This window comes from Wyeomyia smithii, chromosome 3 (genome assembly GCF_029784165.1).
Source record: "Wyeomyia smithii strain HCP4-BCI-WySm-NY-G18 chromosome 3, ASM2978416v1, whole genome shotgun sequence".
In the NCBI taxonomy this organism is placed as follows: domain Eukaryota; kingdom Metazoa; phylum Arthropoda; class Insecta; order Diptera; family Culicidae; genus Wyeomyia; species Wyeomyia smithii.
Window position 1 is genome coordinate 56,979,623 of NC_073696.1, and position 17,568 is coordinate 56,997,190.

Below are 17,568 nucleotides of genomic sequence, written 5' to 3' on the forward strand. Positions count from 1 at the left end.
TTCCCATAGACAGATGTATAGTCCGAAATAATATATTTTCCCGACATTCCTTCGCTCGAATGAAGTGCTGATACTACACACCTTGTTTCCATGGGAAGCAACGACGATAGCAATTAAGTAGAATTTGTTTAGTAAAACCAATCTAGCAACAGAAAAGCGGTCGTTATTTTCTCCGCACGTACGCTTACGAGGACCTTTGTGTCACAAGTTCCTGGCATAGATCAGATTAACACAGCATTTGCAATCGGACTTTGACCGAAGATAAAAAGTAAGGAAATTTTAGATATCGGTTTTTTTTTCTGATGCTAATTGTCTTAAAAACACATGAAACGTTAACATATGATATTGTCACAATATCATATTTTGACATTTTATGCAGTGGCAAGACGTTTGGCTTGAAAAATCGATTTTAACAATTTCATGAGTCTGCCTTTTTCATCGGTCAAAAAAGCGAAACTTTAGGTACGACTTTCAGAAGTCCAATTGACCTGGAATTTTGCATGGCGGTTTTGTCACTAGTTATGGCAAAAAAATCATCGAAAAAACTAAAAAGTTAGGGTAAATTTCAACTAGGAAATTTGTAGTTGAAAATACTGGGTAGAAAGCGATTTTTTCCCTACAGAGTAGCTTTAAGTAATGATAAAAAAATCGATTGAGTGCTGTAAACATGACAACGAGAGTAACTAAATTCTCAGTTTTAAAACGTTGTAGTTTCTCTGATCTTGGGATTTTTATTGTAAAATTCGTTCAATGGCATTACTTTGTTACTTCCATCCTCATGAATTTTATCAATTTCACGCGTGTCGCTTCAAAAATTTGTTCACATTAACTAGCCACAGGCAGATTACAAAATCTTGAAGCGCTTCTCAATTTTTGATTATAAGATCTGACTGTTAATCGACCATACATTGTTTTTCTGTAATAACAATAATAACTCTTGACTCGAAGAAATGGTATGGTATTTGACGGTATATGAATATAAATATAAAAATATAGAAGTCAGGAAAAAAAGGACACGTGGTTTGCCTTTCAACCCGGCAGCTCCTGCGTGATGTTTCGTGGTCTTTTAACGTGTTTTAAGACATCAAAGCTGCAGTAAAATCAAGTTTAATTAGTAACAATAACAATAAGAAAAGGTTTCGGTTCGGTGACATATTATTCCCCGCTTTAATCCACCATTAAAACAGTTGAAAATAGTGACTTAATGAAGGAAGAAGTGACTTTAGTTAAATTGCCTCGAAAAAAGGGAGTTTCAAACTAGTGAATAAAGTGAATGAAACGAATAGTTTTTGTTTAAAATTGTTAACCATTCAAGTATATCTTACGGTTGTTGGTGATCTGCAGATTTGTATCGCTTGGTTTATCAGAATCGTGTAGTTCATCAAGGCAGTCGTCTAATTTTCCTAGCTTTTGTACAAATACTGCTATACATAAACAATATTTCATTTTATTATCTTTCAGTTTTGTTAAAAATAATTCTTGGAATTACATGTTCCGTCTTTAACAAACAGAGCAAAAAAATTGCGAAAGCTATCAAAGCTTTGATTTGGTGCTCAGATATTCTTGGAAAAAGTGAACCATTTTCATACTTTACCGTTGACAAGCTCATTGTTCGAAGATTTTATCAAAACTGCAAAACTACGAAACAGCTGTTTCTATCTCAGGTCGGAAACTTTCCAAAAGCTCCACACTCATATAACTTTTCAATCACCGCAACGTTTTCTCTGTTACCCGTGGCTCTGCGGTTAGCGGTTCTCTCATCTTTGATGGCGAACAGAGTAGTTCGTGTTATTTTGTGGTGATATTTAATCGTTATTTTACGTGTGAAATAGTGAAGTGATTCACGGTAGATATATTCTAACGTGTTTCGGTAGTGAATCTACACAAGGCTAAGTACAAGAACAGTTGCTTAAGCAGCTTGTTCGCATTAAAGTTTGTTTAAATAAAATCCCCCCAGCGCATTAGCTGCGGTGGTGATCATTTTTTTTTTTTTTTGCCTATCTCTTGTTTCCCTGCATGTCTGTTGGTATAGCGTCCCGTGTTAACGTGTGTTGTGTGCGATGATTTGTTCTGGCTGTGGAACGGCAATTGTCCTATCGGATTTGCCGTTGAAATGTGTGGGCTTCAACTGTGCACGTTTGTTTCACTACAAGTGCACTGGACTCACCAAGGCAACGGCAAAGATTATAACAGATAACGATAACCTTTGCTTCAAGTGTGATGAATGTTTATCAAACCAGTGTTGTGGTGGGCAGCATTTGGTTTCGGACGTCAAGCGTATCGAAGAAGAGATGAAGAAATTATCTTCTCTCACTGATTCGGTCATTGCAATGCGAGACCAAATATCGGCCCAGATAAACAACGCGTTGAGTGCCGGTGTTGAACAGTTGAGATTAAATGTTAATGAGTCTCTTGAAAAATTATTTTGTGAGCAATTTGAAAAATTGAATAACTCAGTTTTGGAATTAAATACGCGTCAGAATATAGCTGCGATGAAAGATGCTCGCGCGCGGAATGGGCCGGTTCCTTCTGAATCGGACCAAATCGGCAAAAAGCGCAAAATTGAATATGATAACAACGATCAAAATGATGTCTTTGATGACGACGCAACATTTGCGGAAGTCGTTAAAAGACACAGTAAAAGTAAAAAAACGAGTACAAGTCAAATGATTAGTAATAGTAATAATAATAATGGTTTTAAACCGGCCAAACCTAAGACTCGTCCGGTTATTGTGATTAAACCTAAAGAGTCCAAACAAGCTTGCGAGGAAACTCGGAAGTTTTTGAAAACTAACTTAGATCCAAAAACACACAAAGTTAGTAATTTTAGGAACGGTAAAGATGGTTCCATTATTGTTGAATGCGCTATTGGCGAAAATGTTGAAAATGTGAAAAATGGCATTGAAAATAATCTGGGTGAAAATTACAGCGCTGTTGTACCCACATCGGTGCCAAGATTGAAAATAGTGGGCATGAGCGAGAATCTTTCTCCTGATGTTTTCATTGACTATTTAAAGAGTCAAAATGAAGGCATCACAATAAATAATATAAAAGTAGTAAATACCTTTGAAAATCCACGCTTCACTTATAACAAGTATAGCGCGGTAATAGAAGTTGATTTAGAAGCGTATAATAGCTTATTAGCTGCTAAGCAAGTGAATGTAGAGTTTGATCGATGCTTAGTACTTCCCGCGATAAACGTGTTGAGATGCTTCAAATGTGGAGAATTTGGACACAAGAGCATGGATTGCAAAAATTGTGATACATGCTCTAGGTGTAGCCAAAAGCACAAGACTTCTGAGTGCACGTCTACTGTATTGAAATGCGTTAATTGTTTAAAAATGAATAGAGAGCGTAAAATGAACTTGGACGTCAACCATGCCGCATTCAGTTCAGAGTGCGTGATTTATAAAAGACTTTTTAATCAAAAGAGAAGCAGCTTGCGTTTCAATAAATAGCAAACAAGTTCCAAGAAGAGTGTGAATCACATTGATTTTCTGTATTTTAATATTGCAGGGTTGACAACAAACTACGTTGCATTACGTCAGGTTGTTGAAGATAAACGTCCACTTTTAGTGTTCTTATCAGAGACACATATTGTCGATATTGAAGCATTTGATCAATATAGTATTCCGGGATATAACGTTGCTGCTTGTTTATCACACTCTAGACAAACTGGCGGTGTTGCTATTTATGTCAGAGAATCGGTTCAGTTCGAGCTTTGCCGAAACGAAGCTAAGGATGGTAACTGGTTCTTGGGCATTACAGTAATTCGTGGCATGAAGTTGGGTAGTTTTGGTGTTTTATATCATTCTCCTAATACCAGTGACCAGCGTTTCCTTGAAATATTGGAAAACTGGCTTGAGGAATTTCTTGATTTTAGTAAATTGAACATATTGGCTGGTGATTTCAATATTAACTGGCGTGATGATGCAAATTCGAATCATTTGAAGCGCTTAGTTGAATCTTTCAATTTAAAACAAAGTGTTGACGAATATACGCGCATTTCTCAGCGAAGTAGAACTTTGATTGATCATGTTTATTCCAATTTTGATTCTATTCGTTCAGTTACGAATTCCGACTTGAAAATAACCGATCATGAGACATTGATGATTAATGTATTAGATATAATGAATGATTATAATGATTTAATAAAATTGAAATGCTGGAGAAAATATTCGAAACAGGCTGTTTCGAATCTTGTTGAAAGAAGCTTGGATTTTCCAATCGCGGGCCGTAATTTAGATGATTCGGCAGCTGTTCTTACAAACATCTTGAAAACGTGTACGAATCAATTAGTTGAACACAAATTAGTTTCTCTGAAAAACTCGAACAGCTGGTACAATTTTGATCTTTTGCGCCTTAAACGCAAGAGGGATAAATTGTACAAAAAGTTTTGTAGGTCTAACAGGCAGAATCATTGGAAGGAGTACACGATCGCGCGTAATAAGTATTCACAAACGTTAAAAAAGACGCGTTGTGAATATATACAGAGGAAGATTATTCAGCATCAATACAACAGCAAAGAGTTATGGAAAATTTTGAAATCTTTATTAAAACCTAGTAATAATAAACCGCGGTCCATAACTTTTGATGGCACATTAGAACAAACAGAACAAGTAATTGCTAGTAAGTTCAATGATTATTTCATCAATAGTGTTTCATTGATCAATCAATCAATTGAACTGGTCGATGAACCGGATGAAATAAAACAGCCGACTAACGTTAATAGTAGATTTGATGGTTTTCACCCAATCACAATGGATGACCTTAAAAATATTTGTTTTTCATTAGGTAAAACGGCTGGAGTAGACAATGTAAATGCTAGGGTCATTCAAGATTGCTTCAATGTTATTGGTCACACTCTGCTGAACCTTATTAATAAATCATTGCTAACTGGGTACGTGCCTAAAGTGTGGAAAGAATCGTTGGTTGTTCCGATTCAAAAGGTTGCTGGAACGATTAAAGCCGAAGAGTTTCGTCCCATCAACATGTTACACACGTTAGAAAAGATATTAGAACTTGTTGTTAAAGGTCAGCTGTTAGAATATTTAAATAGTAACTCGTTATTAATTCCGGAACAATCTGGCTACCGGGAAGGCCATTCGTGTGAAACCGCGTTGAACTTAGTACTAGCAAAATGGAAAGACAACTTAGAGAATAGAGACACAATATTTGCTGTTTTTTTGGATCTAAAACGCGCTTTTGAGACAATTTCTAGGCCCTTATTGTTGAACACAATCAAGCGCTTTGGAATTTCGAGTACTGCATTCAGATGGTTTGAGAGCTATTTGTCTGACAGAACTCAACGGACTGTTTTTAATGATTCGGTATCTAGTCCCGTGGAGAATGATCTTGGAGTTCCACAGGGAAGTGTATTAGGGCCCCTTTTGTTCATTATGTATATAAATGACATGCGACGAGTTTTACGTTTTTGTGATATCAATCTTTTTGCCGACGACACCGTATTATTCATTGCAGCTAAGAATGTAGAAGAAGCCGTTTCACACTTGAACGAAGATTTACGTTCTCTGAACAGATGGTTGAAGTATAAGCAATTGAAATTAAATATAGATAAAACTAAATATATGATTTTCTCGCGCACCGTTGTAAATGACGATGTCTCTGTTTTGATTGATGATGAGGCAATTGGTCGCGTTCGGGAGATTAAATATCTTGGCGTGATTATTGATGACAACCTAAAGTTCAACGCTCACATTGACAATGTCATCAAGAAAATTGCCAAAAAGTATGGAATTCTATGCCGTTTGAAAAACGAATTAACGATTAGTAGTAAAATACAGCTATACAAGTCAATCATCTCTCCACATTTGGATTTTTGCCCTACCTTTTTGTTTTTGGCCAATAACACACAATTATTGAGGTTACAGCGTTTGCAGAATAGAATAATGCGTTTGATTTTAAATTGTGATAGATTAACTTCCTCTACCTTTATGTTGGACGCTTTGCAATGGTTATCCGTGAAGCAACGAATTGTTTATTTGTCTATGGTGTTCATTTTCAAAATAATTAATGGTTTGCTACCTCAATATTTGTGTGATCGAATTGAAAGAGGAAGAGATTTTCATAGATATAACACTAGAAACGCGGATGAACTAAGAACACCTTTCTTTCTAACAAGAGCTTCACAAAATTCATTGTTTTATAAAGGTATAATTTTTTTCAATTCGATGCCAAGACATGTTAAACGTGCACCAACGCTTGCGGAGTTCAAGAGACAATGTATTTCACACGTGAAAGTTTCTGTTGTACAGAACGAAAATTAAAACTTTTATAAAATGACGAGAGTTTATCTGACGAAGTTTAAATAACGGATTTATTTTGGATGAACTATTTATTTTTGGAACCTATCTATTTATTTATTGTTCTATTGAAGAATGTAACTGACGAAGTTTTTACGAACGGATCTGATTGTGTTGTAAAATTTTATTCATATTTTATATTAGATCTTTTTTAATATGTAATGTAATAACAAAAACTACTGTGTTCGTCACGGTGGTGATGATGGATTTTTTCCTTTGTGTTGTTGTAGCTTTAAAAAATAATAGAAAGTGACTACATAAGTTTGAGCCTCGCGCGCGGAATTCAGATATAAATGGATTCTTTAACAATGCTTAGAGAAAAATCATGAAGTAGTTGTGGTTAGTCTGGCTGAAGGTCATGAAAACCCTGTGCTAGTTTTGTGTAGCTCTATAGCTCTTCACATTCTTACCGATGTGAATCAAGTAATCAGTTTTTGAAGAAATTTATATCTGGAGGTAAAATCAGTTCGTTTTTTTTTTTTTGTATAACTGATTTAAATGTGACTACATTAATTATCTATAGATAAATCGTCCAGCTCAAACCTTTGTAGGGGTATGTGGCGGGACCATCATCATCATCATCATCAGCGGTTTTGGTTTATTGGTACTCTCTCTTTCACGCGCTCACACGGTGCTCTGGCAACGGGTTTGATTGGGTAACGACAACGGGTATCGATGCCCAAAATATTCTGAAAACCATATCAAACGAGTGCAAAGCTCAAGCAATCTCAGGTTAATCGAAACCGCAATAGGCATTTCGATTTTAATAGTTTTGTTTTTCTTTTATTTTACCGTTGTATTATTCGAAACAGGTTAAAACAGTGATCGATGCTGTTTTCTAACCTGACATTGCGTGTGATAAATGAATGATTTATGTATACTTTCCTATCAAATTGTTTCAACTTGTAACTACGTACTGGAACAAGCATCCACGCCTAAAATATACTATCAAACACTGTATAGATAAACTAATTCGGAAAGCAAATCCGGTGTACAGCATCCATTATGCACACGTGCTGTAGCAGATATACATACTAACAGACAACAAGGTATTGATGTATCGAATATTACATCATATTGCCAAAGGGAAAACTCTAGAGCACATTTGATTATGTGACAAATGCAACCCTCATGAGTGACTAGAAATGGGAAAATTGTGAGGTTATAAAAATGTATTCCGTGCAAAGTTTTGCAGCCTTTTTTTTTGTTATTTTTGCTATGAGGAAAAGTTGTGCAATCACATTGACAGCCGATTCTGATTGAATAAAAAAATATCTATGAAAAAGCGAAATCGATTTTGATTCTGGACATTTCGGTGGTTCTAAAATGTCGGGAAATCAAAACCATATTTTAAACGAATCATACCATTTCAACGACTGAAAGAACGACCGACCCAGAAAGGAGCATTCCCACTTTTTTTCGTGGAATTGTCCTAGCTGCAAGCGCATGACGTACACCATCTAAACCGAAACATATGCTCCGGATTATCCGGCGAAATCTATAGTAAAAGTAGTTCATATATGGAGCTTTTTCACATGCGGACGGCGACGATGAGCTTCGAAACAACACATGATGTGAGCAGAATAATCGAAACATCGAATGCCGCACTGTGGAAATGTCGAAGGATTTCAACAGCTCGCTAGGGTTCATCCTGTATACCATTATCGCGCATAGACGATGGACGCGAGTGGCATCTACTATGGAATGCTTGGTTGGAAGTGATAAGCGAAAGAGAAAAGGCAAACTCGCCCTTTTCAGCCAAAAGAATCACTTTTCACGAAGCCGGACGAGAATATTAATCAGCGCTCATTGACTGCGAAAATGGTCTTCTGGGCTCGCTTAGTTTTCCCTCCCTAAAGGATTTTATCTGTTCTTTTGTAATAGCTTCCGGATTTTCGATAATCCTCATCGTTGGGCTCGTTTGTTATGAAGACATAGAAAGAGCCGTCACAAGATGAAATTTTCAACAAGCGTTGAACGGTTGAGAGTTTGGGTTCTTTTTATTTTCTATGAAAAGTTATGTTTCAATTCAACTGCGACATAAAATGTTTCTCGAGATATATTTTTTCCTTTGTACATCCAAGCAAAAATTATCGAATTTCGATTTTTTTCAAACTAAAATCAAGTATTTCATCTGTTTTTGCGAGTCTAAGCTGTTCTACTGTCAATCTCACTGATAACATTAACCCAAATAACGAAAAATTGAATTGGAATTTCCATGTTAACTTCAACATTGTGTGAACAATCTATATTCAAAACTCTCCTTGAAATCTGAGTATCCTTCAAGCACGATTTCACCAGGAGTGTACAATAATGATGAGAATTCAAATCATGCATTCATTCCTTGATTCCTTATGGTAAAAACATGTGCTAGGGTTTTATGAATGCGGTATTCAGCAAAGCCGCCACTATTCTTCTACTGGTGGAAAAAATGGGTCTGCTTTTCACATTTTCTGGGTACTCAACACATACGATAGTGAAAACAAGACCTAACGTAATTGAGTCCGGTTGTTCGTATGCCCGAACAGCGGGGTCCGGTTGGCAGAATTTTAATTAACACCCGCTCAGTAAGCACACAGGCCGCGCTCTGAATGCATTTTTTAGCCCGAGGCAAACAAATAACTAACTGGCCTATGAGCAGTTTACAGGTGTATGTGATGACTTTTTTTTGCGCTACCACAGCCTGCATAGGTTATTCTTTCCCGAGTTTTTATGCACCAGGATGCTAGCAAAGCCTTCGTACTGTCAGCATCCAGTACACCCACATATCGTTGCACTTCGACACCAGACTCAGTATAGGCACTTTTGTGCTAAGCATCATCTCTGGTTCTGTCGCTTGATGAATGCATCACCGAAGAAACTTGTTGCTTCGAGCGAAGAACTGATAGCCACATCGAGGCTAGCCGGCTCAAGTGAAGTAGCAGCAAGTTGACTAAGCAGCGGTAGTTTATCGTAACCAAATTGCATTAAAGTTCTGCGAGCTTTATTTGTTTGTGTGGTTTTGTTTTGAAATCTTGAATACCTAGAAAATACACATACCTACACAAAAACGGCTGAAACTCTTAGCATAAATACAACAGATTCGGTGTAAGTGAAATGTTAAAGTTTTTCTCATAATTTTTTTCGCGGTTTTAGCTGCTCCTAGCTTATAAACTTGCATAACAGACAATATATATGATAAAGAGCACAGCTGCTACAGTATTAACGAAAGAAACAAAAAGGGTAGTGTGGACTTTGCACCAAGAAATTTGTGGAAAGAACAAAATTTGCTTTCTTCAAAAAAAAAAAAAAGGTTTATAAGAAACAAACTGTGAAGTCAATTCATAACAGTTCGAGTCCACGCAACACCAGCAGCAACCATTACCCAATGAACATCAAGATAAACAGGTGAAACAAACAATACTACTAAGACTGAAGTGGGAAAGCCAAAAGGGTACCGCCTTTTAGCAGTGGTAAAGTTCCGACAACGAAAGCTGAGACGACCGATTCCTTTCCTACGGAGTACATATGGTGCCCTAATTGGTCCGGTGCAGCAGCCATTCGAGGGTCGTCATCTGGGGGGATATTATAAATGGAACATGCTGGAAATGTTGTGTAGAGCTAGAGAGGAATCGCACCAGCAGTTTACTTTGCTTTCTGGAAATTGTTTAAACAAGCAGAACGATTTCCACAGTGGTCGCACATTTTCCAATCCAATACAATCACGATGGTGTTTTTCTACCCTGCTACTCTATTTTGTTTTTTTTTTTTCACCGCTAAACTAGAGCATGGAGCTGGCCGGCAGCGTGAAGGGAATTTCGATACAGTTTTTATTGGCAAGTCTCCATGTCAAGAAATTTACTGTTTGGTTTATATAAAATTTCTTGGCTTGTTGGTATAATTTTGATAAGCCACAGAGTCGCCATTTTCGCAGGGTATTAGAAATTCACTATGCATTGTTGATTGAATCAGGATGCGAGACAATTAATTACAGACACTTTGGGGAATAATCTGGATTTATCTGCAAGGCAATCTTGTTTGAATTTTGATACAAAAATAACTTACATAACCAATCTGCGAAATCTAAACTTAAAAGCTAAAATAAGTTTCTGGAAACAGAAATGTTCAACATCGATGGAAATAACTATAACCACTGCTGAGACATATCTCTGAAAAAACAAGAAACGCAACCATAATAGGCCAAAGCACCACCGGAAACAACACAAGGATGAGCAACAAAGATTCTAACTTAAGCTCAAAAACCCAAGAACCTTTTAGAGATAGCATATCAAGATAGCACAAAAAAGATTTCAAATTAGACTCAGAATTGCACAAGGCATAGAATCACAGAAAACCTCTAGTTTTGTTAGAAAAAGTTGAAAGTGACAATTACATCAAGTTTAGCGTATTTCTAAGGGATTATCATTAAACAAAATAAATCAAAATTATGCTTAACATCAATGAATAGTTATCGCTTTGATAGTCGAAAAACTCCTTTGAGTCTCAAAATTAAGTTCAGATTTTTTGAAATCGCTAAAAAACGTTCCCTAAACCCGGCAAATATCAAAAAGCAAAATAATCTCAAATTAAAATTAGAATCACCAAAATTGAGCTGAAGAATACAAAAGACCCCACATCAAGCTCAGACTAAGCAAAAACTTAAGAAACGACCTGAAAAAGCCTAAAAGCAGTACATTGGAGCCACTTTTTCAACTCTACTCGAAAAAGTTATCAATTATGTCTGCTAAATACTTTCAAGAAAGGCTGAAAAGCAAATCTAATTCCACGTGTGAATCAAGACTAACAACAGAAAAAATGGTCTGGTAGAATCAACGCATATTTTAAAATTTGTTGTTGATAATTTATCCGCGATTTGGAAACAATTCGCGTAATAACCGACTTTTTTATTCGAAATCCTTGTAAAAAAACACGTAAATTCTAAACTCGGCATCAGATCCATTGAACTCTAAAATCCGTGTGAGAAACGCGCAAATCCTGAAGTTTGTGTAAGTTTGTGGCGAACATGGAACATGTCAGGAAGCGGCAGTCCCATCTATTGGTCTCGAAGCTGCGGGCAATGAAGTAGATTTTCCCGGCGAATCGCAACGTGGCGGTAGTGATGGACGACGAGACCATTTTCACCCTGGATGGCAACGACTGGCAGGGCACTTCGTATTTTACTTCTCTCACAAAGAAAGTGAGCTCCGAGGTGAAGTTCATTTCACACACCAAGTTCCCATAGAAGGCGTGGCTGTGGCTGACAATCAGCGAGAAGGGCATGCATAGCCGCTCTGTTTTGTGAACGGGGAAATTTATAGTACGAGGTGTCTGCCGGAAGTTGCATCATTCATCCGGTTAACTGCCGGAAGGCCACTCGCAAGGCCGTAGAATCATGAATCGGGCAAGAACTCATCGACAAATTGCTATTTTTCATCCGGAAGTCCTCAGAGGAACCTGTAGTACGGGAGATTTCCGGAAAAATTTCAAAAAATTGTTTTTCATTTCTTCATTCTGAACTTTTTACTAGAAGTTGCGTTATAAATTCAAGTTTAAAGTTGCGTTATAACTTAAAAATTAGTTTTATTTATTAGTTTCTTCGTAATTTTTTTTATTTTTGTTGTGTAAACAGGGTGATTGGTTTTTTGTTGGGAATATTTTGGAGACTGATAGAGGACCACACTTGATGAAAAACTATTCTACGCATATGCCCTAACGTTAATTTCTTGGATATTCTTCTATAAAATGGCTCTAACTTTGCTTCACAATTGAAATTTCTCCGAAATTAAAGCAGATAGAGAGTTGGTGTCGAAAAACGAACTGTACGTTCAATTTGAGCTATAAAAACAATAATGTTAACCACGGTTGTTTGTGAGGAAACATCAAAATACGATTAAAACAGTACGACTTTTGAAAATGTTTTGCTTCCAGAATAGTAATTTTTACATTCGTTAAGACATGTAAAAGCTGTATCTAGTAGAGAATTTTCTCGATTTCAAATGAAACTAATAGAACTACACTAAGTGGTATGACTTCAAGATTAGAGCCACTCTCTGAAGAGTACCCAAGAAACTTCAAAATTGAATAACTCCGAGTAGATTAACGTTAGGGCATATGCGTAGAAGAGTGTTTTTCATCAAATGTGGTCCCAACCCAATCACCCTGTATATTTTTGTAAAGCAGTATTAGTTTCTTATAATTCACTGAATGAACACCGCCGAGCTGGCAACTCGGCAAAATACAACATTTTTCAAGGAAAATTGATCAATAAGTCGATTGTCTATTTTGCTTATTTTCAGCCTATATTTGAACAAAAGCCACGAATACATTAACGGAAGATTCAATAGAGATGGTTTCATTTAGTTCCCGGCCCGAGAAATAGTATATTTCTCCTTATTTTACCTTATTTATGTGATTTTCGTGCTGAAACGTGTATAACAACAAACGCCGCTCAGTTTACTGTTCAAACTTATATGTGAAAATTTGCACGAATTCGACTGTCAAGGGTTTCATTTAAATCCAGATCATGTAAGTGGTATAATTCACTACAATTCACCTTATTCTTGTAATTTCAATCATAAAATCCATATAACATTTATCTACGTTGAATTTTCGACTGAAACATGAGCTTATCCAATGTAGAAAGCTTCGGAGAATCGCATGTTGTTCGGTTTATTCACTTCCGGATCATAGAAGGGATATATTTTGCCCCATTTAACCTTATTTTTGTGATTTTTATTCCTAATCCATAAAAAAGGCCGTTGAGCTTACTGCTCAAAAATAAGGATTTACCCTAAAAAGCAAAAAGTTCCAGATAATCGAATGATGATGATTACATCCTGATCGTGTTAGTAATAAGCAGAAGCAATCAAGTGAAACAATCTCCAATTAGGCTTGAAAGAAGCAAAAAATCTTTTAAGATTGAAATCGTGAAAAAATGCTTTAATTAATTGATTGGCTTAGAGATAATCTTTAGGAAACATATTTAAACATTGTAACATAACGCAGAACATAAGACATAACACAGTAAAAGAAGTAGAAAAATCAAAAGCTGATTTGTGGCAGCGATGGCCTAATGGAGGCACGCTTGAGCAACTCCTATTTACACCCGGTTGCATATCGAACCAGTAGTCATTTCCGTTACTGCCCAGCACAATAACCTCTAAGCCCAAAATCACACGTCCTCGTGTAGATGAACAATCCGCAACTCTAACTAATGGTTTTTCGTTCCATCATATCGATGATGATGATGATGATGCGTTGGAGTCAATAATGATGATGTAGGAATCAAGTGAATAAACGAATGCCAAAAGTGGATACGGTCTAAGCGGAGTCGAGCCCTGTATTGGGTAGACCCAATGCCGGAGTTGAGCTTTGCAAAGCTGCTCATGCTAACTAACGCGAACAGATGCGGCTCTACCAAACACATACACATGTCGATGGCACGTTCATTATGATAACCGGTTCGTTACGTTGGAGTCACTGCATCACTAGTCTGGTGAAGTGAATAAACATTTGCAATAAGCTTTTCCCGAATTGTTGAAAAACTGCTGGGATTTGTACTTTCCAACATGTCACTCGATCAAAGCTAATCGTTGAAAATAAAGATTGTATTGGTTGTATATTCTACTTTAGAGTCCATAGTAAGTCTGTGACTGTATGTTTTCGCCAAACTAGTAATACAGTGACTATAGTCGTTCCTTTAGTGGTAACTGGCAAAGTGCCTAACATGGTAATGTTCAAAGATTAATAGCACTAATCATATCCATTTGCAAATGTGTTCAAGTATAGTTTTGTGATCAGTGTAACATTATCAATGTCAAAACGCCGCCACAACTAAACAAGTTGAGCTTACACTGTAGTCTTTTATGGTGAGTCACCTAATGATCGGTCATGACCATCGGAGTGCGGTAGAAAGATGCGAAATAACCGGTTACACGCAAAAGCAAAGAACGAAAACTTGACTGGCTGTGATGGTAAAAACTACACACACTTACTTTCGCACCGGCATTTTTCTGCAGTTTGTCGATAGTGGCTTTGACTACAACAGGCGGTTCATTGTATGGAAAATAATACTAAGACAATCTGGGAAATGTGTCGAATCGGATCGGGTAATCAGCAAATGCTTCATGCCGGAACTCCGACTCCAATTCGAAACAAAATAAACATACCCGCCCAATCGAAATTGACTTTCTACATAGATTTGTTGCAATATCAGACATGCACCGTACAATGCGACCACTAAATGAGACTTTTACTTTCCCCTATCAATTCCGAACTGAGTGGGACCACGGCCGATAAATAGAAACATCGGAGTGAAATAAAATGTTCCATTCAGCTCAGCATGAATGTGCTGCTACGAAACGAGATCTATTTACACTTGGCGGTTTTATTGCGGTTGAATTTAGCATAACTAAACATAGGTTTGAACAAAACTAAAAGCGGTTAGCGTTGCGTGTCGCTGCTCTCCAGCAGTGCGCGCACTGGCTAATGCCAGGAAGGAAACAATGCACAATCGAATTCTCACAGGTGCACAGACTTGAACTTGGTGCTCACCTCAGAGGAAGTTCTCGTGCGGATCAGTATGGCCCGTGTGACTACAGTCGCCTAGTTTTTTCTTCCGCCCGATTAGTGTGACACAGTTCAACTCGGGGCATACTTTCACCGGTAAGCACTAGTTCGGCAGCATCTTCCGGTAGAGTTGATAAATTTTTCGATCTCAGCGATGCTAAATTTGAAACCAGTAATTCAATTGTTTGCTCTGGAGAAAGGTACGCGGTTCATGTCTCGCTAAGTAGGTTGTTGAGAAATCCGTGTAAATAAATCTCAAATGGTTCAATTTGAAAAAAATGGTTTCAAATTTATGGAAGTTCTCGGCATTTTCTGAGTTGCAAAGCAGTGATGTCGTATTTGTGAAGGCCAGCTTTATTATGTTTATTCATAAAGCAAGTTTCTATCTTTCATTTTAGTTCCTTATTTAAGTCATTTAACAAAAAGTTTCAAGAAAAATGTTGAGAACTGCAAAAAATTGTAGCACATCCTAATGATTTTAAGCTAGAAATGTACTGAAAAAAAAACATTGACCTTCGGAAAACTGGAAAAATTTACAAAGCTTTATGAATATTCGTGTTAGTTTATGCAAGAAATATGGATATTCGATTGATTTTCGCACATTCATCGAATCCCAAACTCTCACACAAAACGTTTTTCCGAGACACTAGAAAAATTTTGATTTGCGTCCTTGAAGTTAGTCCCATGTTAAAAAAATCTTGGCACATTTTACAAAAGTAGGTAGATATACTTTTATTGATTTGGAGCACGGTTTGCATATGATTAATTTTCTAAGTGACACTTTTTGATTCATGGAAACCAAAGCTTTTGGGAAGCGATTCTGACTCTTCATCGTACATTAAAGTGATTTAAACCCATATTGCTATCAAATCACCAGAATGAGATAATGATCCTGATTCAGCACAAGATCATCATGCTCGTTTATTATTATTGTGGCATTGCCTTCAGCACACTTACCGTGAAAATAAAAGCAGACCAGAGCCAGCCAGCGGCACTTCGATTGCACCCCGACTGCGAAGAGGATCAACGCAACGTCGACAATTCGAATACTACTGCAGAGTTCACGCCAATCACATATGATAACAACCACTCTCGTAGTTTAGTTTACGGTTCTCCCCATAAAGCCGAATTGATGATTCCACTTTACCCAATTTTCCTCCGCTGTTGACGACCTCGAAAACGCTGCTATTCCATTACCGTGCAAATGGTACGCGATATTTACTTTTCAAATGTTGGTCTGGCGAGAAAACTAAATAGAAATTATCATCCCGTGGAGTGCAGCAGACACCGATGGCTTTACGATTTGCTGATTATCATTATCATTTATGTTTTACTGCATTTCCCGAAAATAACTCTCTCTTTGGGAGCACTTTCGTTCCGTTCCACGTACGCACTACCCGAAAATACTTCTTTTTTCCACCTGAAGTGGTAATTCCTGAATTTATAATTTTCCCCCACTGCCTAACTGCTCATTACTCCAACCACTGCGTGCTGCAATCACATTTGTATACCTCTAATCTAAATCTATTGATACTAAACCCAGTCGAACACAAAATAACAAAACCTACGCAAATTAAACCTTCCAGGTTCTACACTTGCAAAACAAAATTCTTCATCAGGCTCATTCTCACTTACACACGCAGCACGTCTGTTTCCATATAGATGACACGGTGTCAATAAAACACAAAAGACGACTGCAAAAACAGCATGTTGCCGCAATGTTCTGCCACTGTTTCAATGATGTTACAGACCACTTAAACGTCAATTGATCCCTTTAATATCGACACTATTTTTATTTCTTTGATGAAACGTGTAACGATCCACGAAAAGTCTAATTGGAACAAATTCCAACAGGGCAGTCTCGCACTCGCTACCAAGCACCCATAAATGACGATCCGAACCGTTCGCCTTCACGTCCACTACTTTTATGACGGTATCAGCACCGTTGCTGCCGTGTTGATGCTATGCTGCTACGGCTACAACAGCTAATGTCGAGTAACACAAAAGCTCGCAATAACGGTAGTGTTTGTGAGAGCTGTGCTGTTCAAGTTGGACGTCATCACTCGGTACGGAAATGTCAAAACCAAGCGTAATATTTGGATTGGTCGAACGTCGAATTTGTGTGGGGATATGAATGATTCAGGGGGCGATACAGTTTGTCGGACTAAACTCTATTTCTAAGGAATTTCGTACCGTAATATGATAAATCATAAAATAATCGTGGTAATCTTATACATAAAGATGATTATCCAACGATGTTAAACTTTAACCAAATTTAACTGGGCTTTAAATTTTATTTGTATATAAAGTTAGACGATTCAGGGGGCAGAGATTTTGTCGGATTGAAATATATTTCGGAATAAATTCATAAGTTCGCTTTAGAGAACAGGTAGATGGGACACCTGCTTGGGTACAACCTGCATAATGGCCATAGTCTCAGTCCCGGGAACCACTTCCATTAAAATAGATTATTTGTCTTCGTTGGATTTGTAACTTCGTACTCGTCAAAAACTGAATCTTTTGAGTTACACTACAGGAGAAGTGGAAACATAGCGAAAAATTACATCGTAATGACATTTTACAGTAGCTTTTCGTTGCTTTTCAGTAAAAAAAAACAAGAACACGTGGCATATTTTCGATAGATTGACATTAATTTATATTATAATCTTTTATCTTCTGGACTCGAACTTATGACGTT

The 17,568-nt window shown here is 37.2% G+C and overlaps 1 protein-coding gene across 2 annotated transcripts in view; it reads right to left on the reverse strand.

Moving 5' to 3' along the window:
• The window catches only part of LOC129726753 (polypeptide N-acetylgalactosaminyltransferase 5), a 98,999-nt gene extending 82,182 nt beyond the window's left edge, over positions 1 to 16,817 (reverse strand). For both annotated transcript variants that reach the window (XM_055683814.1, XM_055683813.1), the window contains exon 1: positions 15,828 to 16,817. The gene's annotated coding sequence lies outside the window, so the exon portion shown is untranslated. The remainder of the gene's footprint in view (positions 1 to 15,827) is intronic.
• Positions 16,818 to 17,568: the final 751 nt, after the last annotated feature.